The sequence below is a fragment of the Cnephaeus nilssonii genome (assembly GCF_951640355.1).
Source record: "Cnephaeus nilssonii genome assembly, chromosome: 8".
NCBI lineage: Eukaryota > Metazoa > Chordata > Mammalia > Chiroptera > Vespertilionidae > Cnephaeus > Cnephaeus nilssonii.
This window is the reverse complement of record NC_137079.1, coordinates 68,413,858-68,437,335: the sequence shown is the minus strand read 5'-3', so window position 1 is coordinate 68,437,335 and position 23,478 is coordinate 68,413,858. Positions and strand designations below refer to the sequence as shown.

Sequence of the window (23,478 nt, the reverse complement as noted above, 5' to 3'; positions counted from 1 at the left end):
GTCCACAGGCCGACACTCTTTCCACTGAGCCAAATTGGCTAGGGCTAGGTTATATCTTGATATCATTCAATAAGTTTATCAATACAGAAAGCTCATAAAATTTTTAAATTTTATTCTTATGGAATAAATGTACTGCTTCTACAAATAGCATAAAAATATTCATCTGTAAATATACTCTGAGCAAGGCAAAACAAATTTTAATTATAATTAAAAAATTGATACAATGTAAGCAATATAATTAAATTGTTTAACAAAATTGAGTTTAGGGTGATGATTATATAATGATAATTCTTTGATATAATTTTATCAGTTCCATAATCTAGCATGTATTAAATTATTAATATTATTTAATTTAAACAAAACTACTAATTAAAAATATATAAGTTTTATCAAATGTTAATAGCATGGTCATTTTTATAAGAGTATGGCACCTTTAGTAGCATGTTAATTATTTTCTGAATTTTTATTACCCTGTCTCCAGAAATATAGTATTTAAAATACTAGAACAGAATTTCTAGATTTCATATAGACAAAAATCATATTATATTGCAGTGTCTACATAGGTATATCCACACCATATACAGTTTATATATATACACACAGTTTATATATGTATACTTATCACAGCTTACATGGTGGAAAAGGTCCTTCATAAGTTCAAAAATTATTTTAAAAGTAGTAGTTAAATTCACTTTTCTATACTGGGCAATTACAAACTTTTATTTTAAAAATAGCAATTAATACACATGGATAACTTTTTTTCAGGATTTACATTAAGGAACATTGAATTTATTTGTTATAAACTATTATAAAACAGCTACTTGGCAACTGAGTTTCAACATTAGCACAAGACTTGATAATACTAGAAAATAAGAGAGCAAATATGTCTCCTACACAAAATAGCGTGTTGGTGCATTATGGGTACCATCATCTTCAACCTAACCATTAGTTTGTTTGCCTGTCCTGTTTTTCATATGAGGACAAATGACCTTTCCCAAGGTGATTTCTAAGTAGAAGTCCCTAAAGTGTTAGCATACAAAATGCCACATTCATTTTCAGTTTTGTTTTAAATGCTGTGAACTGTGTGTGTGTGTGTGTGTGTGTGTGTGTGTGTGTGTTTTCACAAAGCTCCCCTTCCCACTACTGTTCAGTAAATAATATTTTCTTTTCTCTGAAGTTATATAAATTAGTCTTTAATTTCAGGTGAAGCCTTGTTAATGATGGTTTAATACTATATTGGCTTCTTGGCCTTCTTTTTGGTTACTTTTAAGTGTAATCAAGCCTGAAGGGATATCTCAGGAGAAAAATAAAAAATTTCAAGGAACACAGTTGACATTGAATGATATCATTTCAAAGTTTCATTCTAAAATCGACTACATTTCAAATGCCTGAAGTTTTAATTCAATACCCAAAAGCAAAAGAAAAACGTTGCATTCCTTTATATCATTTTTCCTCTGAAAGACATCCTGAAGGTTTCTTAGTTTGAAGGAACGTCAGCATTCCACAGTGGCTGCTGATGTTCCTCATTAGCTGTAACTTAGTTAAAATGGAGCACCTGCGATCAATCAAAGCATTGGGAAATTGCATTAAAACTTATGACAGTTACAGAGTTTGGTGGGTGTTGGTTGTTTTTCTTCCCCAGTATTCCAGGGTCATCACTCATAATAGTGAAAAGTACAGCATAAAGGGGGAGAAAATTCGGAATGTTCCTAAAAATAAAATAGAAAGCCCTCAGGAGTCCTTTCAGAACAACAATAAAAAGTATTGCTAGCTGTAAAATTTGTAAGCAGGTTCCATCCTGTCGGCACAGAAACAATGAAGATGAATTACATTCCAGGAGAAACACTGAGACTGTCTGGTAACATAGTGGCAAATCTACTAGAGTGAGGACAAAGCACAACTATTTCTTCTGTCTTAAATTGAAGGTATCAGAACAGGAAGGTGTGAATTAAATGGAAACAAAAAGACCATCTTTAGAAATTATCTCCTTAACCATTCCATTCACTCATTTGGCCATTGTTTGGACTGTTCAGCTTTCAGAATCTCTGTATTACCTCTTTATGAGCTCATAAAGACCGGTATGTAATTCAATGTGTTAAAGGTATAAATACACATACTTTCAATACGTAATATGAAGGGATATGAGATAAGGTGATATGATAGAAGTTATTTACATGACTATTTTTTAAAATATATTTTATTGATATTTTACAGAGAGGAAGGGAGAGGGATAGAGAGCTAGAAACATCGATCAGCTTCCTTCTGCACACCCCCCACAGGGGACGTGCCCGCAACCAAGGCACACGCCCCTAACCGGAATCGAACCTGGGACCCTTCAGTCCGCAGGCCGACGCTCCATCCACTGAGCAAAACCGGCTTCGGCTATTTACATGACTTTGAAACATCTTTAGGTGTGGTGGACAAAAAAGTCTGGCCCTAGCTGGCTTGGCTCAGTGCATAGAACATGGATGGGCCTGTGGACTGAAGGGTCCCGGGTTCCATTCTGGTCAAGGACACATGCCTGGGTTGTGGGCTCGATCCGCAGTAGGGGGTGTGCAGGAGGCAGCCAATCAATGATTCTCTCTCATCACTGGTGTTTCTATCTCTCTGTTCCTCTTCCTTCCTCTCTGAAATATATATGTATGTATGAGGTTTGTTTGGCCAGCTCTAAGCAAAGATGCTTTTGTTTCAGGTGAAAGGACATTTTATCTACTCAGGAGATGTTGGCAACTGATAGGAAATGTGGGGGAGGATGCCACAGGCCTTGCAGGGCCACCTACTACATAGAGACTCATCAGCACAGGAAGGAAGAGTCCTGTCTTGCGTATGTCCTTGTGTGATGCCCTAAATACTATTGTGGTAGCTGAAAAGACATGCTGCTAAAATGAGAAATATGTGGATAAAGGTTGTTTTGAAAAAGCTGATGCCCACCCTGTTGGCAGGTTGTAAGTTTAATAACAAACTTTCCATATCCTAAACCAAGGTCAACATTTGCAAATGAAAGTCACATCACAGCAGAAAAGGGGAGAGTGTTTATTAAACCTTAACTGTGAGTCTCAAAGGATGTTTCAGTGTGCAACATGCCTGCACTCTACTAAAACAGCTTGACTTTTAATTTAAATGGAAAACTCAGAGGTTTTCTTTTTTATGTGTTTATGAATGTTAATTAAAAGAGACATCAGATCATTTGAGCAACTACTTAGAGTCTTTTTTTGACAATATTTGAAAGATGCTTTCCTTTTATGCTGGTTTCAGATTTTGTACCTATGAGTAATGAATGTGGCTTGAGTCAATTGTACATTAAAAATTGAAAGGAATATTAGGTTCTCTGAAAATCACAGAAAATTGCCATAATTCATGTTCCAGAATCTCAATGATTGATTGCATGAAGGCAGTAGTGGAATTCAAGGTGAACTGAAATAAATGTTAAATGAAGGTTCTTTTTAACCTCATCAATACCTTTCTGATATACGAAGTTTTGGATTTTTGTTTTGTTTTGTTTTGTTTTTTGAGTTGGAAGGACAACTAATAGTAACCAAATCTCAAGCAATTATGCTGCGCTCGATAGGTATCTGCCCGAGTACCTAATAATCTCTTAGACCTTTGCTTTCACCAGCTGAGCTAATTTTTGATGGAACACCATTGAGAACAATAGGTCACTGAGAGCAAATGAAGTGGGGCTACCACTGTGCTTCCTCAAGTGCTCTCAGCTACCCAGCCTTGGATGGCTGATGAGGAAATCTGCATAATGACTCGGCCCTCATGGGTTTCTATTAAGTCAATGAGGCATTAACTACACACAAAAGCGCCACTGGCATCTATTAAGCTGACGGGATCTACGGACCACAATGACTTTCCTCAACCGACAGGAAGAGTTGTGCACTAATCTCATAATTATACCCCTTTCCTCCAACACTCAGTTCATCTTGTGTGTGTTGGCGGTAAAATAAGTATCATCTGAGGTATAATCCCATTTAAATGAGTAAAAATGCACTGCTCCAATTATTTGTGTTTGTAAACTATGTGGACTGAAGGTGTGTAAATAATTATTAATTCAAATTAAAGAATCTTAAAGCAAATGTATCTAAAACAATAGAGTAGTATTCAGACGCAGCGAGAAGTAGGTGAAAATGTGAAGTAATCAGGAGTGCAATCTATAAATGACCAAGTTTAATAAAAATGTGTGGCTTTGTGTGCAGCGACAACCACTGCCTCCACCAGTGCTTGAGCAGCTATCTAAAATTCCTTACTCGGTTACCTACTGTGATACTATCACTTGGCTGATGTTAAAATTAACATTTTTAAACTTAGAAGAAAAGCATTTCTTAACTTAGCAATGTCAGATTTTTAAAATGACATGGTTTTCATTAGATTAGGCAGTTTTATTTTAAATCCATGGTCAAGATTTTTCAGCTTTATCTTTTTACTCTGCCATCATTTTGGAAATTTTAACTGATTTGTATTAGAAGTGCTGTCGAGTACTAAATGTCATTAGAGTACATTTTAAATGTGATCTTCATTTCCTCTGTTATATTCCAATAAAATCAATACCATTTTCAAATACCCGTGTGTCTTAACAATAATTTGAAATATTTTCTGAGAAGTTTCAATTCAGTCTATCAAATTAAAGCAAGTTGTTTCCCAATGACATGTAAATGTAATAAAAATCTATCCTTTAGTCAAAACTGTTTCATATAGTATTCTGGTGTGAGAGCTACACTTTGAGAATATCTCAGTTAAGCATTCATCAAAATGGGTGGCCTTCCTTCAGGGAGCTATTTCCAAAGACATTATCATGGGATGACCCCAACATTGTATGGATGTGACGGGTATTCTGAGGGTAAAAGTCAAGGATGAGAATCGTATATAATAAAAGGCTAATATGCAAATCAACTGAACAGCAGAATGACCAGTTGCTATGACATGCACGGACCACCGGGGGGGGGGGGGCAGATGCTCAATGCAGGAGCTGCCCCCCTAGTGGTCAGTACACTCCCACAGGGGGTGCCCTGCTCAGCCAGAAGCCAGGCTTACGGCTGGCGAGCACAGAGGAGGTGGCAGGAGCCTCTCCTGCCTCCGTGGCAGCGCTAAAGATGTCTGACTGCTGGCTTAAGCCCACTTCCTCAGGGGAGCGGGCCTAAGCCATCAGTTGGAAATCCCCCAACTGCAAGAGGACACAGGCTGGGCTGAGGGAACTCCCCACCCCCGCAAGTGCATGAATTTTGTGCACCAGGCCTGTAGTATATAATAATGAACATCACTATCCTCTGTAAGAAGCCTCTACCATAGATGTGCTCTTCTGGAATTTTCATGTGTGAAATAAAATGATTACCATGTTAAAAGTTCCCAGAGCTGGGGATTGATTTCTGTGTGCTTCTTTTTCTCTTGCTCTCTCCAGTCCCTCTCTCTGCTCTGCTCTCTCTGTTGTATGTCTCCTTTCTCCTCCTTCCCCATCCCCCTATCTGTCCTTGTCCTCTTCTTCTTTTTGCAGGTTTGGTCATGGATGTGTCTGAGGTGTGAGTGTGTGTGTGTGTGTGTGTGTGTATGTGTGTGTGTGTGTGTGTTGTGTGATCTTGGAAACTGGTCAAGACTAACCAATTGAGTCACAAAGTGTAATTAAAAATCAATCATTTCATATCTAATTGCATCTCTTGTGCTATGAACATTACATGTCACATATTTTATCTAGCTTATATCTACCTTCATCTGTAAAGATAAATGATTAGGTAAAGATCCTTGTTTTTTGTGATTCTCAGTGTGAATGAAAATTCAAACACCTTTTAGCTTTATTTTTTTTATCATCATTTTATCAGATCTTTTAATTTTTCTCCCATTGGCAAAGTTTAAAAAACACAATATATTTTCATGTTTCTTTTAAGTCCTTCTGCAAAAAAGAATCAAGATTAAGATTGTACACTACATTATCCAGCCTAAACATTAGCCAGAAATCAGTTCAGAATATACATGTCAAATGAACTAAAATTAAAAAGATAAACCATGAAATTAGAATAAAAACATTATAACATAGAAGTTTTGTATTGAAATATCACTTTGTTGTATGGGGACGGGGAGGTTTTCACCACAAAATGTGTACCCTTAAAGTTTAAGAGAAAGTTGTCAAGATTTTTCCAAGTCTTCCTTGCATATGTGATAGATTTAAGGCAGACTCCATACTAAATTCTATAACCAAAATGTGCAAAACCCAGATGGCAGGGTTCAACTTTTACTGAATTTTACGTGAGAAAATGTACTGAGACATGAGCGACTATATTTGTTCGTGTGAACATATTCCCTTCATGCATAATCACCCTTATCCCCATGTCAGTGTGTACACATCTCCACCAGCACACGGCGAGGCTCTGCATAATGATGTTGGGCCTACTGCTTTTACAGTTTCTAAAGAAACAACATATATTTTCTTATTTCTTTCTTACTTTTGTGTTTATTTTACTTAAACACATAGTCATACTGTGGAGCAGACTTGATCAACTATTCTTTTTTTAATACATTTTTATTGATTTCAAAGAGGAAGGGAGAGGGAAAGAGAGATAGAAACATCAATGATGAGAGAGAATCATTGACCGGCTGACTTCTGCACGTCCCCTACTGGGGATGGAGCCTGCAACTCAGGCATATGCACTTGACCAGAATGGAACCTGTGACCCTTCAGTCCGCAAGCGGATGCTCTATCCACTGAGCCAAACCGGCTAGTGCTAAACTATTCTTAATTTTATTGTCTACAAATATGCAAATCCCTTGAGCCATGGAGCTGGAGAGGAGGAGGCCCTAAACCTGCCATCAAGGCTTGATGTGGTCAGTCTACCAGTAAATCTTCAGCAAGTCCTCCATCTTTGGAAATTTAATACTGATGGTAATTGGTAAATACTAATGATGTCTATACTGAAAAGCAAAGGATTTATTCCAACTGCTATCTGAAGCATGATCTTACCCAGTAGTACGTTTATTTTTTTTAGTCCTCTTTGCAGAACTAATATACTTAGAATATATGGGAAAATGATTAGCAATAGCTCAGTTCTACCCACTGCATTAAATACCCTAATTTTCTGACAGCTAGAAATACATTACCAGTGTACATAAAAAATTGAATGAAGTAGAGAATGAAACCCCACTGCAGATAAGGAAAGAAAAAAAATGATCTTTATATAAGACAGAAAACCTTGGAGAGAGGAAATGGCTAGATCCTCCGCATCCTTCAAATATGAATCAAACATTGATTTTCTTACATTCTGCCAAGTAGATGCAAAGATTATGCTGAAAACAGGAGAAAACATAATTGTACAACTGCCAGTGTGAATTGAGGACACGAGTCTAATAGAGGCTCTGATGTTAGCAGGGAAAGACTCGGGAGGTATTTCTTACAAAGTCTTCTATCCCTTTAGTTCTGAGCTCTACATTTCATAAAGGATGGGTGCATGCTCACATGTGGCTTTTATCATAACTGCCCTTTCTGAAGCACTGGCCCTTCCTTTGTCATAAAAGGGAGTAATACAAAGGAACATGGTTGTTGTTGTTTTTTCATTTTATACTGCACAAAGTTGGATTAAAAATACATCTCTCTCCTATGCTTGTTCAGTAAATTCCTTCACCTATTTTCTGGCTCCTCACATTGCATGGAGAAGCCTCTACAGCAGGCAGGGAGCAGAATGACAAGGTTCCCTCTTGGAGAAATGTCACCTAATGGCTCTTGTAGTCCCAGTGATGTGCCACCGCTGGAGAACACAGTCCTCTGACAGTTATCCCTGAGTCATCTCCGTGTGTTTGAAACAGTTGGTTCTCTCCCTTAGACACTTGTCAACATGTGCAGATGATGTTTTAACTGGCACATTGTCACCAGCTACATTCAATCAGGAAAAGCTGAGTAGCTGTGAAAACTGTAACGTCCAACTCAAGTAAGAATTAGAGTACTAGAGGCAGAAACAGACTCCTTCATAGTAGGTGTTATTTTTATTCCTTTAATGTGTGGCAACTGTGTTAATTGATATTGTTATGTTTTTGTTGCCTTTGTCTTTCTTGCACCCTGGTACAGATTACTGAGAGAAATTGGCTTTTAAAATTAAAAAAAAAAAGAGTAAAGTGGCCAATGTTATTTTTTTAAGTATGTGGGTGGCAAGTAAAAATCATTTGGATAACATGTCAATTAGCCTATTATTTTTCTCTTTGTAGTGGCAGATTCTGTTAACTTTGAATCAACAGTGTCTAGTACATCCCATGATATATAGCAAGGGGCCCAATAAATGTGTCTTTTTTATAATACACTAGAGGCCTGATGCACGAAATTCGTGCAAGGGGCTCAGCCCTCGCAGCCCCGGCTTTGTCTGGAAGGTCATCTGAATGGTTGTTCCGCTGTTTGGCAGTTCTGTCTATTTGCATATTACGCTTTCATTATTATAGACTAGAGGCCTGGTGCACAAAATTCATGCATGGGAGGGGGGGTCCCTCAGCCTGGCCTGCTCCCTCTCCAATCCGGGACCCCTTGAGGGAAGTCCGACTATCGGTTTAGGCCCGATCTCAAACCGGCAGTCAGACATTCCTCTCGCAATCCAGGACCACTGGCTCCTAACTGCTCACCTGCCTGCTTGCCTGATCGCCCCTAACCACTCTGTCTGCTTGCCTGATGCCCCTAACTGCTTACCAGCCTGCCTGATGGCCCCTAACCTCTCTGCCTGCCAGATTTTCCCTAACTGCCTTCTCCTGCTAGCTTGGTCGCCCCTAACTTCCCTCCTCTGCTGGCCTGGTCATCCCTAACTGCCCTCCCCTGCTGACCTGATTGCCCCTAACCACCTCTGCCTCGGCACCCGCCACCATGGCTTTGTCCAGAAGGATGTCCGGTATAATTAACATATTACCCTTTTATTAGTATAGACTAGAGGCCTGATGCACAAAATGTGTGCAAGCAGCTCGACCCTCACAGCCCCAGCTGCCTCACGGCCTCAGCTGCCTCAAGGCCCTGCCCACTGGTCATTCCAGAAGGTCATTCCATCGTCTAGTCTAATTAGCATATTTGTTCTTATTATATAGGATGATTTAATTACATATTATAAAACAAATTAATACAATTAATATTTAGAATTCACATAATTATATAAGAATCATAGAAGGTTGCCATAAAATTATTTTTGCAAATTTTACAAATATCACTTTGTGATTTATATAAAAATTTAAAACTTAACCTTTTGCACTCGGATGTCGAGATTAAAATTACTCTTTGAATGTATCAATAATTTGAAGTATAAAAAAAATCCAAATAAATAAGTTTGTATGAAAAGAAACTCCAGTTTTTTATTCTACTGCCACGCTTTGTAAAATCTGGGGTATTTAAAAAATTAAATCCCGAGTAAAATAAAGGAATCGAGAAAAAAGCAAGCGACTGCAAAGGGTTAAAATGTACATGTAGTAAATGTTTTATAAAGATGTATTAATATTAGGATTCACCAATTCAAAATGAGGAGATAAAACAATAATAAAGAAAACCTATCATTTCTCTTTTGGGTTTCAGATTAAACCTGGATAATATACAAGGTTCCTTCAATTCCATTATCTCATGTTAAAACAACAACAAAAAATGTTTTTCCTACCAAAAGCACAATTTTTATTATCACAAAATTGACATTTGCAGAAGTAGAAAGTTTATTTACTGATTATAATTATTTTAAATTATATTTATGTATCACCTATGCCAATGGATTATTTCAACAAAATAAGCATGTACCTTAACTTATTGACTTTTCTCAAGAATTTTTGGTATTTTTCTTTTCCAGTACAATATCTTTCAATTTACCATAACTCTGACTCCATTTTTTGTACAAAACCAAAATTGATTTTTCTCTCTTCTAAAAACCTCCTAATAGCATTTATTGTTTTTAAAATTAGTCATAAGCTATGAGATTCCTATTATTGTCTTCAGTATTTTTAAAACATATTTTGTGCAGGTATGTTATTTACCTAATTAAATTGCATGTTCTTAAGAGGGAAGAGAGGTGTCATACTTTCAATAATTTCTTGTAGAACATTTATAGTTATTATATTAAATGTGTATAAATCTCCTAAACACATAGTAAGTATCCAAAAATATTAGCTGATAAATATAGCAGAAGCTCAAGAAATAATGATTTCATTATCATATAATGAACCTGGATAATGAACATAATTATAATTAAATAAGTCTGGTAGACCCTGTTATTTTTTAAAGTATATGGTAAAAACAGTATATTCTACAAGTGTCCATCAGCATGATATACCTTACGTATTACATGCCCATTAAATTGCAGCAATTGTCATAAACTGTGGTTATGACTAACAAGGCTAAAGACTAGTCATAATTTATTTTATATATTGATATCACACATGATGTATAGCAGAAATCATTTTCATATTCTTTTGTGTTGCTGTTAAGCAACATTTATTTTCCCAATAATATTTATCTGTTTATCCAAACCAAACCAACCTTAGATATTATGGATGTCAAACATCCATTTGGTTTGTTTTCACCTTTACTAATGTTTTATTTTTTTATTGTATATCTAATTAAAAATGCAGAATTTACCAATAAATTGATTCATTTTATGAAAAACTATATGCAAAGAAGAACAAAAGAAACACATTTACTGTGGTAAATGAAACAGAGACTCCATCTACATAAGTATAGAATAGAAGCTACACTATGTAAAAGTCAAGAAATAATTATCTAAAATAAGCACACATTTAATAACCTTTCCTTGTCAACAAAAATATGGCTTCAATTCTAAATACTGTGTTGGAAATGCCATTAAATGCTGACTCTTAAAACTGTAATGTCACTTTCCAAGCAAGCACTTTTTAAAAAAAAATCTTGACAGGTTAATTACAGTATGGCATCAAGACTGAAAATTCTGGGTTCAAAGGTATCAAAGGTGGCTGATGAAAGAAAGGTTTCATACCTCCCAGTAGGAAAAAAATAAAATAAAAGCAAGAATATGGTATTGCACAGATGACAGAGTCCCAGATGTTTAGGGGCAGTTGATGGTAAAAACCCTGGGAAAGTTCAACAAAGGGCCAGTGGTAAAGGGCTTTCATATATTGCTTAGGTGATTGGACTTGATTATGATAATAAGGAGGAGCCATTGAAACACTTTTGAAAAAATGTAATACAATTTGTTTTGGATAATTCTGGAAACTCTGTGAAGCCTATAAAGGGTGGAAGAGATGCTTTCAGGATGTAACCAAAGAAATGAAATATATAGTTTCATTCTTAGAAGTTATATTTAAACTCTACATATCTCAAAGTGTAATCAAGATGTCAAGATGTAAATGTATTTTTGAAACACATATTGAATGCTTAGATTGAGAAATTTAAATGGCAAGTTAAATATTTGAAGCAAAAATAGAGTAAGCTTTAAACTTTCAGTTTAAATAGAAAAAACAACAAAAAAAGAAAAAGCATAAAACAATGGACATTTGAAGAAGAACAAATTTATAGAAAAGTGAACATTTTCTGGATGTCTCTGTTAACATACTAGATGAGTTAAAATTTTAATGCAAAGACTAATTTGAAAGTATGCGAGTTTGTCTTTCCTTTGGAAAATGATATATCTAGAATTATTTCCCAGGATTTTTCAAGATAAAATAAATATGTATGCCCAATTATTGAATATGTTATTACAGTAAAATTTTAATATAATCTCCCTCTATCCTTCAGTAGGTGGTTATTAATTTATTTTAGTGTTCAGTTATTGATTTACATGGAGTTTACTAAAATTAGTGACACCTCTAATGTTATATTACATAATAATGACATAAACCTTTCTAGTAAATTTCAGAAACAGTGTCTGGGGGAAAAAAATGTACCATTATGAATTTAAGTTCAACATTTCCTGTAAAATATATATGGCTAGAGTACAAATGTTAGATTAATGACATTGTTATGTTCGTATGATTAAGGCTCTTGATTTGATTTTCTTGTTAAAATAAAACTAAGAAAGTTCAGAAAGGTTTTTTTTGGTTTGGGTTTACAAAAGTTTTGTTTATAAGAGTACTTGATAGTCTTTAGAAATGGCTGCATCTGCAGAGATAAATGTGTCTTAATTACAGGTTTTTTTAGGGTGAACATCTGTGCCCTTTTCCGTAGCTGTGTAGATACTTTGACGGTTATCTCAGAAGACTATGTGGTTAAATTTTTACTTTTGTCTTACTTGCTAATTTACTTTATTTAGTATAAATCATATATATATATATATATATATATATATATATATATGCATATATATGTATATATGTATATATAAATGTTTATCTTTATCATTTTGACATACTAGTGTACACTTAATACAATTTTGTTTTCTATAATTAGTTTACAAGATAGGATTAGAATCAAATCAGTATTTTTTAAATCGGTATTTGATTTGGTTAGAAGTAAACTTACAATCTCCTCCATTTATATTTTCTTTAGTAAAATGACAATTTCTTGAGGTAGAGAGAAGTCCCTACTTTCTCTAATAATCACTTCGGCTTTAAAATAACATGCTGCCTAGGAAAATATAATATCACTTACTTTCTGAAAAAGAAAGTTGTTTTATTTTATATGTCTGATTATATAAATGATTCCAATATGGATGAAAGAATATAGGGAAACTGTTTAGTCATAAGATATGAACTTCAACATTTAGAAGTAATACTGGTTCTTTCTGAATTATCAAGTAAGTGAGCATGGTCTCTGGTAGGGTGGGCTGGGAAGGATCCAGCAAGACGTGCTTTAGATAGAAAGACTGGTATGTGGGAATTGTTGACAGAAAGGCCTAAAAATTGTCTATTTTTAATCCTCTGGGTATGGCATTTTATTTGTCAAGCGTATTGAAAATAAACTTTGAAAAGAATCCCTGTCACATATTGGGTCAGAGTCACTCCGGTGAGAAGGACAGCAAAGAACAATCTGAAACTTTTGCTAAGTACCTACCATCTACTGTGTCAGAAAGACCTTTACATTTCCTCAGCTTTAGGAAAATTTAGTCAGGCCTCTTCATGACTCTAGGCCCCTAACCTCTTTTTTCTCAGAATCTTACTTTAGAAAATTTGCCATGGTAAATTATTTCTGTACACCTTTGAGATATAAATCTTCTACCACCCAGGACCTTAGGACCTGGGACCCATCACTTTTGAAATGTAATCATCAAGACAAATGGGACCCCTATCTCCCAGTCCCTGTGGGCGGGTAAGGGCCTAAATGGCCTAAAGTAGCAAACACAAATGACCTAATCACTTAGACCCGTGGTCGGCAAACCGCGGCTCGCAAGCCACATGCGGCTCTTTGGCCCCTTAAGTGTGGCTCTTCCACAAAATACCATGTACCCTAATTAAGTTAATAACAATGTACCTACCTATATAGTTTATGTTTAAAAAATTTGGCTCTCAAAAGAAATTTCCATCGTTGTACTGTTGATAGTTGGCTCTGTTGACTAATGAGTTTGCTGACCACTGACTTAGACCAACTTCCCCTCTAAAATCTTGGTACTTTTTCACTAGCGCATCTTCTTTATTTCAGCAGAATGAGTTCAACTTTCTCCCCTATTGCAATAATCTTCACTAAAGCCTTCCTGGCTATTTTTAACAAGTGTCTGGTACACTTTTTTCTCTTATGATGGTCACAAGTTTTTGAGTTTATGAATTAGAATCATGGTATTCAATTAATAGTTTTTAAACTTCTGGGCATGGGTTAATTTATAAAGTAATATTTTTCTGCAGCTTTTACAAAGTTATAGAAGTATTAATGACACAGACTTAATTGATTACAAGTTAACAAGCTTTAGAAAGAAAATCATAAGTGTTCTCTCCCTCTCTTTCTCTCTCTCTCTCTCTCTCTCTAAACCCTCTCCCAAGGACATGCTTTTATTTATTTTAGAGAGAGGGAGGAAGAGAGAAGGAGAAAGAGAGAGAGAAAAATTCATGTGAGAGAGAAACATTGATTGGTTGTCTCCCATATGCACCCTATAGCCCAGGTATGTGCCCTGACCCGGAATCAAACCCTCAATCATTCAGTGTGCAGAGACACAGTGGCCATGACAATGTTCTCTTTTAATTATAAGACTATCATTCCTGATAGTAAAAGATAATTTTTTTAAAAAAAGTAGTATTATGAGTTAAAAAATAGTACAAAAGTGGTAAAGTTTTTCTCTATATTTGAGAACCTTTTACACAAATCATATTTTCCAAATTTTTCCAAGTTATTAATTTTAAAGAGGCATCTTCCAGAAACAGTGTCAATCTACATAAAGTATTCTAAGTAATTATTTCAGTGACTTTTCAGTTAACTTGTCATTATAACATGATATTGATATTTTTACTGAATGCTTGGGGATCACACATTCTTATTATTCAAACACCATACAATTTACTAGAATGGCTACTTGACTTGCTGTATACTCTGCCTGTATAGGGCGGAAAAGGCAGTGTCTATATTTTAAAGGATATATTTTGTTTCTATTAATTAAAGATTTGCCCTTTATAGGAGGGATAGGTACCAAGATGTATTTTGTGATGTCTTTAAGGCAAAATATAAGTGTGTTCAAAATGAGGTATCCTTTATACTTACTTGACTACAATTAAACTTTCAAAAATATTTTCCTTCAACATTTTAATACTGCTGTAATAAAATGGATATACAGCTTTAAGCACCTAATAGATTAAAGACGCTTTTTAATTCAAGCTAATTTTTAATTTTCAGGCTAATATACTGAAAGATAATAAATAATAAAATAGTAGGATGTTAACCAACAAATAAAATACTATTTCTCATTAATAAGCAAAATCCTACTGCCATTACTCACAACTTTTCCTCACAGATATATTTCAGACGCCAAGATGTTTGTTTCCTCAAAGATCTCCTCAATGCACAAAAAAAGTTGTAAGTGGTTTCAGGCTTAAATGCCAGCCATACCTCTCTCCGATTTCTCACTGCTCAGCAAATATAAAGCTCTCCTGCTGTTTAAGAATCTGAAGAAACTGTGTCTGTCCCACTTCACAATACTTATGTTAATTTACTTGTTGACTCGTCCCCTCAAAACAAATGTATTGATTGCTAATTGTGTACAAAGTACTCTGCTATGTACTGGAGAAGATAAAAAAATGAAGACACACACACACACACACACACAGACACTATCTGCCCTCAAGCTGTAGTTTAGAAGCTAAATCTTGTATGAAATTTAAGGTACAGAAAATAACTACTATTCACCATAGAAAGTGATAAATGCCATAGAGTACAATCAATGAAGTGCCATCAGCTAATTGGAGAGGTTGTACAAAATCATGAAATCAAGGGGTTGTTTCAGAATTTTAGCTGGGGCTTCAAGAACATGAAAGATTAGGATGTGAGAGAGAGAAAGTATTCTTAAAAACATTCCAGATGGTGAACAGCATATAAACAAGCAAGAAGATCAGAAAGTGGAAAATGTAGAAAACATGTCTATACGCAATTCAAACTATCTAGAATCCAGACTTAGTAAAGAGAAATAGTGGAAGTTGATTTAAATAGAGGTTAAGATTATAGCAAATCTTCATCACCAGAGTAAGCAGCTTTGATTTTATATAGTAGCCAATGATAGGGAGGCATTTAAATCAAGCAAAGAAACAACAGCATTGGAGCTATGCCATAAAAATATTACCTGGCAGGATTTTAAAAGCATATTGGAGGGAGGAAATGACCATTAACAAGACAAGTTCTTAAGCATGTAATTATCATGATATGGGTAGTAGGTAATTTGGTCTATAAGCATGGCAGCATGAAGTCATGTTGAAGAGATAGACTATGTAAAATATGATCAATGATTGGATGTGAAGGATAAGGCAAAGAGCAGACAGACAATCCTGGATGATTCTAATTTTGCCTGGTTCCTAGGATGTCTTGTTCCATTGATGGTTGGCACAATTGCTATGAAAGGCAATGTGGTAGTTCTTCAAAAAATTATAAATAGAATTGTATTTATATTTACTCTAGTAATATCACTTCTGAGCAAAACAAGTAGTGTCTCATAGAGACAGTTGTAATCCATGTTCAGAGCAGTATTATTTTAATAGCCAATAGGTGGAAACAACTCAAATATCCATTGATGGATATGTGAATAAGCAAAATATAGTATTATTCAGACAAAAAAAGGAAAGAATTTCTGATACCTGGTACAGCATGGATGACCTTTGATGACATTATGGTTAATGAAATAATCCAGTTACAAAAAGATAAATGAACAATTTCACTCTATGAGGTATTTAAAGTAGTCAAACTTACAGAAGCAGAAAGTACAATGGTGGTTGCCCGGTGCTTGGGGGAGGAAATGGGGATTTGTTGTTTAATGGGTATAGAATTTCAGTTTTGCAAGATGAACAGGGTCTGGAGACTGGTTGTACCATAGTGTGATTATACTTAAAATTATTGAAACGTACACGTCAAATGTTTATAGTGGTAAATTTTATGTATTTTATGTCCATTCATTTTTTAAGTTTAAAAATAGAAAGAAAAATGTAAAGTAAAGGAAAAATAAGAAGAGAAAGAAGGACAAAGACAGAAAAGAAACACAAGCCCATATACGCATATATTTAACCAGAATTATTTCTTCACTACTGTGCATACTGGAAAGAGAATATCAAACAAAAATAGCTTTTAAAAATTAGCAGTATTTACTTAAGCGCAATATGAACAAAGCAGAAACAGCTTGGTCTATGTAAGGGTAAGTGATAACATTATAAAAGATGAATGAAGTTAATTATTAGATTCTGTCTAAGAAAGGTTTTCATATTCCCCCCCTATATGAGTATGAGAATAACTTCCAGTCCTGGCTTCTGACACTTTCTATTTATGAGATTTATAAGATCTTGGAGAAGTCAATTAATGATGCTATTAAAACAATTCATAAATAATAATACCTGCTTATCTCCTGGGATTACTATGTGATTTAAATAATGCATTTATTAGTGCTTGGTATACAAGAAAGGCAAATGCTATTATCATCCGCTGACCTCCTTGATGGCTTTTGTGTAAACAATGACTGCAATTTCTAGGTTAATTGCTGCAGAGAGGATTACCAGGACTGTCAAAGGCAGGCAGAGACCATTATTAGTCACCAACATCACACAGGGCATTGTGATCAGTGCTGAGAACAAACTAGGTAATATAGGCGCAAAAGCTTGGACTCATTTACCAGATCTGTGTATTTATATTAATATAATTTGCTTTAAAAATCCAGCACTTATTTCCTCTTTTCCACTTAATGTGTTGATCTTCCAAATAAATTTTGTACATAGCACAGAGAAAAAGAAATGGAAAGGGAATAAGGGACCAACGTGAATTTGACAGAATGTGAAAAGGAGACGGGCAAAAAAGAGCATCAAGGAGGAACTAAAAATGATGGAATAATACTACTTTCAGAAATTTGATTAGGGAATTCTCTTTCATTTAGATTGCAGCTGACAGGAAGCTGGGGAGAGGAGGAACAGTAGTTTTCACCACTGAGCTCAGCACTTTACACATTTTATTCAATTTTTACAACCATTCTAGAAGATAGACTTTTATTCTCATTTTTTAGATGATGACACTAAGTAATTTGCCCCAAGGCACACAAGTAGTAAATGGTGGGTGGGTTTCCAGTCAATTCTCTGTAGCTCCTGTGCCCACATATTTTCTGTAATACCATTTAACCAGACTTCCATGTCTCAGAATGCACTCAGGTGGTTTACCAGAAAGATCACACCTCAATGGTATTTCATCTTCTGAATCTAAACTGTTTCTAACTGGAGGGCATATGTCTATAACACAGAGTCTATTCCTGTGCTGAACAACAAAATATATTTCTTCCAATGGGACAGAGAGGTCAGAATAGTTTAGAATGAAAGAATGCTCAGAGATCACCCCAGTTATTGCTCTCACTCCGGGCAATTAGACTAGAGAAATGAGTTCATCCAAACACACTCAACCAATTGATACTCTTCCTGTACACTATGCTGCCGCTTCACAAAATGCTGCCATTTTTAGGTAAACATTTTTAAGGTGCTAAGTATTATTTATGAATATTCTAATGCCATTTGGGGATTAAGAGAGTACTGTCTAATACGTAATTAACTCTAGGAAAACATCTAACTTGTCACTAAAATAAAACAGACGTCATTGTCAATTTAATTCATTGTTACTTTATCAAAACTGCTCAGTATTTGGCAGGGGGAGATAGACAGTTTTTTTGTAATTCCATTATATTACTCAGATGCCTACTGATAAGTGATATTCTTAACTTGATCACCAACATTCTTGGGAGTAACCTATGCTATTAACTGTATTAGTAAAAGGTAGGTTTGCCTAGCAACCTTGGTATTTTTTAATTCCCATCCTTGTAGTTAATCATATGTGTCCCTGATATTATTGTTCCCCACTAATTTTATCCTCTTTTAACTAGTCCCTAAAACTAGGCTATTGCATTATTTTTATCAACATGACAAAAAATATATTTGCCCTTCCTGTCTCTTTCATTATATGTAATGATTACATGTTTTATTGTTTGAATTTTAATAAAAAACAACAGGACAAGTACAGAACTGTTTATTTAGCACTCAGTGAGTGTGACTTATAGGACTTTAAAGTTCATTTGCAAAAATTCTTATTGACTTATAAAGTGAACTTAGCCATGCTAGAAATATTTATTAAGCTTCATGCAATATTAAGAAAGTGGTAACAAACTGAGTATAGTTTATAATAATGAAGATAACTATTATTTAAGATAAAATATGATTTGAATAAATATAGTTTTTAGAGTTTACTAGTAAAACCATCATTTCTAAGCCAAGAATATGGCTTACTTCATAGCACCATAGCAGAATCTGAGCTTCCATTAGGGTGAAAGCCCCCCATGGGATACTTAAAAAAGAAGTGCTATAGCTTTCTGTGAGCACTGTGCATTTAATGAGAAACAGATGTTTAACTTACAACCAAAACACAAACATAAATAAAGGCAGAGCATCCTCTTAACTGAATTCCCATTGAGTTACTTCATGCTCGCAAATTTACTATCACTTAAACTAGAAGAAATAAACAAGGGTAACTGAGGCAGAGAACCTGGCACATTCACCCATATCCTAATGCATTAGAGGTCAAGTACCAACCACCTCAAATCAGCTTACTGTCTAAAAGGATGCCCCTCGCTGTCTAAAGCCCAAGGAGGGAACCCCCTCAGGTGCTCAATGGCAAAGCTCAGAAGCTTGCTCTAGCTCACTAGTTCCTGTCCTCTACCTCTTATGACTTGGACTGCTTGCTTTTTATTTTTCTGAAATTTGATATGAATATTGTAATTGTTTTTTTAATTATCTAATTTAAATGATTTGATTTTTTAAATTTAAATAATTTAAATATCATTAAAATTTAAGCATAAAACAAAGAGTATTTTTTCATGAAAACTGCAATTATTTATCTTGAAAGGTAAAATAAAAGCAAGTTACCCAAACAAAAACTAAAAACAGGTATTTTTGAATTATATGTGGGTAAAATGTATTGAAGTTGGGGAAAACATGTTATAAAAATCCAGAAAAGTATTATATAAAAAGTTTTTACATATCTTTAAATTCTAGAGAATTTTGTACTGAAAAGATTACAAAAATATGGATGAATTATGGGTTAATCACAAAAATAATACAAGTCCCTTAAGACAACAACAACAAAAAGGCTCTGGAATTGCATAAAAACAACTGACAAATAGTTATACATTTAAAGATTTTAAAGTAAAATGTTTTTATTATTCCTAGTGATTTTTTTTAAGATTGTGGGTTGAAAAGGGGTGGATGGAAGTGGAAGAGGTAGAAGAGGGCATAGAGGAGAAAAATGGTAATGAAAAAACTAAACTAAACTAATATATATATATATATATATATATATATATATATATATATATATAATTTTATAGAGAGGAGAGGAGAGAGAGAGAGAGAGAGAGAGAGAGAGAGAGAGAGAGAGAGAAATATCAATGTGAGAATCATTGATTGGTTATGGTATATGCCCTGACCAAGAATCAAGCCACCACCATTTGGTGTACCAAATGATGCTCCAACTGAGCCATACCTGCCAGGGCTATCATTCCTACTTTAACATATTTACTAGTAATAATCAACCATGTACCTAGACTAATAATATCAGCTATAAGGTCCTTTGCTAGCTTATATAATAAAGAGGTAATATGCAAATTAACCCTCACACCCTCACAAGATGGCTGCCTGTGACCAGGCCAGCAGGAGGGTTAGTGAGGGACAACCAAATGACTGAACAAACAGGCTGAGTGGGGCAACCAGGCTGGCAGGGGGGTTAGTGAAGGATGACCAAATGACTGAATAGCAGGACGCATGGGGCGACCAAGCCAGCAGGGGGGTTAGTGATGGACAACCAAACTACTGAACAAGCAGGCTGCATGGGGCAACCAGGCTGGCAGGAGGGGCAGTTGGGAGCAACCAGGCCAGGAGGGAGCAGTTGGGGGCAACCAGGCCGGCAGCATGGGGCAGTAAAAGGTCACCAGGCGGGTGGGGGGCAGGTAGGGGCAACCAGGCCAGCAGCAGGGGGCAGTTAGGGGCAACCAGGCAGGCAGTCAGGTGGCAATGAGGAGCCAGCAGTCCAGGATTGTGGAACATCCCCTGAGGGGTCCCAGATTGGAGAAGGTGAAGGCAGGGCTGAGGGGACCTGCTACCGCCATGCACGAATTTCATGCACCGGGCCTCTAGTAGATAATAAATAGTAGCAAAATAATGAAAAAAGAGCTGTGTTAAAAACAACATTTGAAACCAGTTTATCAAGTTGCCCTCCCAGAATGTACTAGGCAGATATGATATTGTGCTTTGCTAAGGTTATCTTGTCATGTGTAAGCAGTCACTCTGATTGAATAAGCCTGAATTGTTAGTTTTCCATGCACATAGAGTGAAGTGTGACAGTCATATTAGTGGACACTTGCTCTGTCCAGCTCACTGAGAAATAAGCATGCTTTCGGCCAGTGGTTCTCAAATTAAAAGGGTCAAAATCTCTTGGAGGGTATTTTACACCCCACACTGCTGGATGCCCCCCTTTCCTCCCCCCCCCCACCCCCACCGCCCCCGAGTTTCTGATTCAAGAGGTCTGGGCTGGGGCTCCAGGACAGCATTTCAAAAGAGTTCCAAGCTGAAACTGCTCCTTCTGGTTCAGAGATCACATTTTAGGAACTGCTATTTCAGAATATTAAAACACAAAACAAGAGTTTTACTCTTCTTTTTGTTAATCCTCACCGAGGATATTTTCCCATTGATTTTTATAGAGAGAGGAAAGGAGAGAGAGAAACATAGATGTGAAAGAGACACATAGATTGGTTGCCTCCCACACATGCCCTGACCAGGGCCGGGAATCGACCCTGAAACCAAGGTACATGCCCTTGACCAGAATCAAACCTGGGACCCTTTAGTCGGCAGCTGACACACTATCCACTGCACCAAACTGGCTAGGGCAAGAGTTTTACTCCTGAAAACTTTATAATCTAAATAAGCTCAGATAGACCTGAAATTACATGCACAAAGCAAGGCATAAACCTGATTCAATATATAAATTAACCAATTGATTGTCTAGGGATGCATGCCAGTGTTGGCTAGAGTGATAAAAAGGATTTTGAAGGAATTAGCCAGGAAATCTTCTTCCCAAGAATATAGTAAGGCTTGTAGAAATGAACAATCATAGTGACTATAGATGTGCTAAGACAGATAACATTATATCTCATTTCTTAAATTTTGACTCCATGATTTAGAGAGAACTGAAAAGATACTTAGTTCCTACCCTCTTATATCTATATCTCTATCATTCCTTCACCTTACCGTTTTTGCCTGATGTTCTTTTTCTCTCCTAATATTTCTTTCTCTCTGTATTTTTAGGTGTAGTCAAAATCACAAATGAGGTTTTTAACACAGTATTTCAGTAAAAGCTCTAATTGTGTCATCAGCTGATCCTTAAGGTACAATTCTGTTCATTAGTGTAATAGATTAAAATCTGTTTGGGAAACATTTTTCAGAGAAAATTAAATTGCGGGGAGAAAGAAACATTCACTCACAGAGAGACTCTAGGTTACATTTTCTCTTTCTCTTTAAAGGATTGATTATAGAAATCATTTTGCTGAAAAGCCCTGAGGACGGAGAGAAGTGCAAACTGTGTGCTTAAATGAAAATAGATTTAATCACAGGAACTGTACTGGAATTATTTTCGTTCAACATTTCAAAGACGTAATAATTTTTATAGCATCTTGCCTGAGCCCTGATTTTTGTGGGATGTAATCCATCCTGAGTTCCTGTTTCAGTTGTTAGCGCTTTAACTGGAGATAAAAGTGTTGCCTTGTATCTGAAGTGATGCTCTCTGTAAAATAGTACTTTGAGACAGGAACAATCAGTAATGTGTGTGTGTGTGTGTGTGTGTGTGTGTGTGTGTGTGTGTGTGTGTTAAACTATACATTTTCATACTGACTCCATCAAAAAGTGTCATTAAGCTATGAGGGGGAGGGGATTTTCTCAAAGCAAAATGAGAAACCTGAAAACAATATGAGGCTCTGTTTTTAGAGGCTGCACTAAAGAACTAAGATTCTAGAAAGTCACTAGGCCTTGATATATAAAGGATAGATGTGCACTTTTCACATGTAACACTTTTTGTACACTCCAGGTGCTATAGGGGTAATTGGGGTATCCTCTTCCCCAATGGGGACTGGGGGTAGGGTCCTTACATGATTTGGAGAAACAGAGTTTTCTGAGACTCATACTGGACAATTGAGTGATTTTTTTTGTATGTGGAATTACATTCCTGGGTTTCCGAAGTTCCATTCTAGTTGTAGAATAAGAGTAGCTGGGGTTTCAGTAAAGCTAGAAGCAAAGCCAGTGTCCAGAGTTGCCACCCAGTCTTGTTTAGCATCAGGCTAGTTGCAGTCTATTAGTCCACTGTATGTGGGGGTCCAGGCGGCCGTGAGCCATTGTGGCTGAATGCCAGGAAGCAGGGGCAAGAGAGCCCTACAAGCCACGAGTCAGGTGCAACAGGCCAAGGGCAAGCAAAAGTGACCAACAGCACAAGAGAGTGAATTCCCTTGTTCAGGGAATTAAGTATCCCAAGTCTTCCCACGCTTACGGCCCACGCTCTTTCTAGCCAAAGACCTCTGTTGCCAGGTGTGACTGACAGAGAGCAAGCACCTTTGCTAGTCCCCCCATCTTTACTGGGCAAGCATCTACCTTCCCTTGGTTGCACCCCTGGGGAGTGTAAAGCTGTAGCTTCCTGAGGAAGCTTCCCAGATGACATGCCTATAATAGTTGGCCTTCCCTTTGCCCCTTTTCTGTTATTAATAACTAGATTAATTACAGTGTTATCACAGTTACAAAATGAGCATATGAAAACTACTCCTGTGTATATGCAGAAAGTAAATCAATGGTCACAGCTTTAGTCTTGTAAACAGATGCAGTTTAAAATTTCATATAATTTTT

General features: G+C 36.1%; 1 protein-coding gene across 2 annotated transcripts in view; it reads right to left on the bottom strand.

Annotated features, from left to right (window-relative positions):
- The window catches only part of PCDH9 (protocadherin 9), a gene marked incomplete at its 3' end in the record, with an annotated part of 937,782 nt that overhangs the window by 49,707 nt on the left and 864,597 nt on the right, over window positions 1-23,478 (bottom strand). The window lies entirely within an intron of this gene.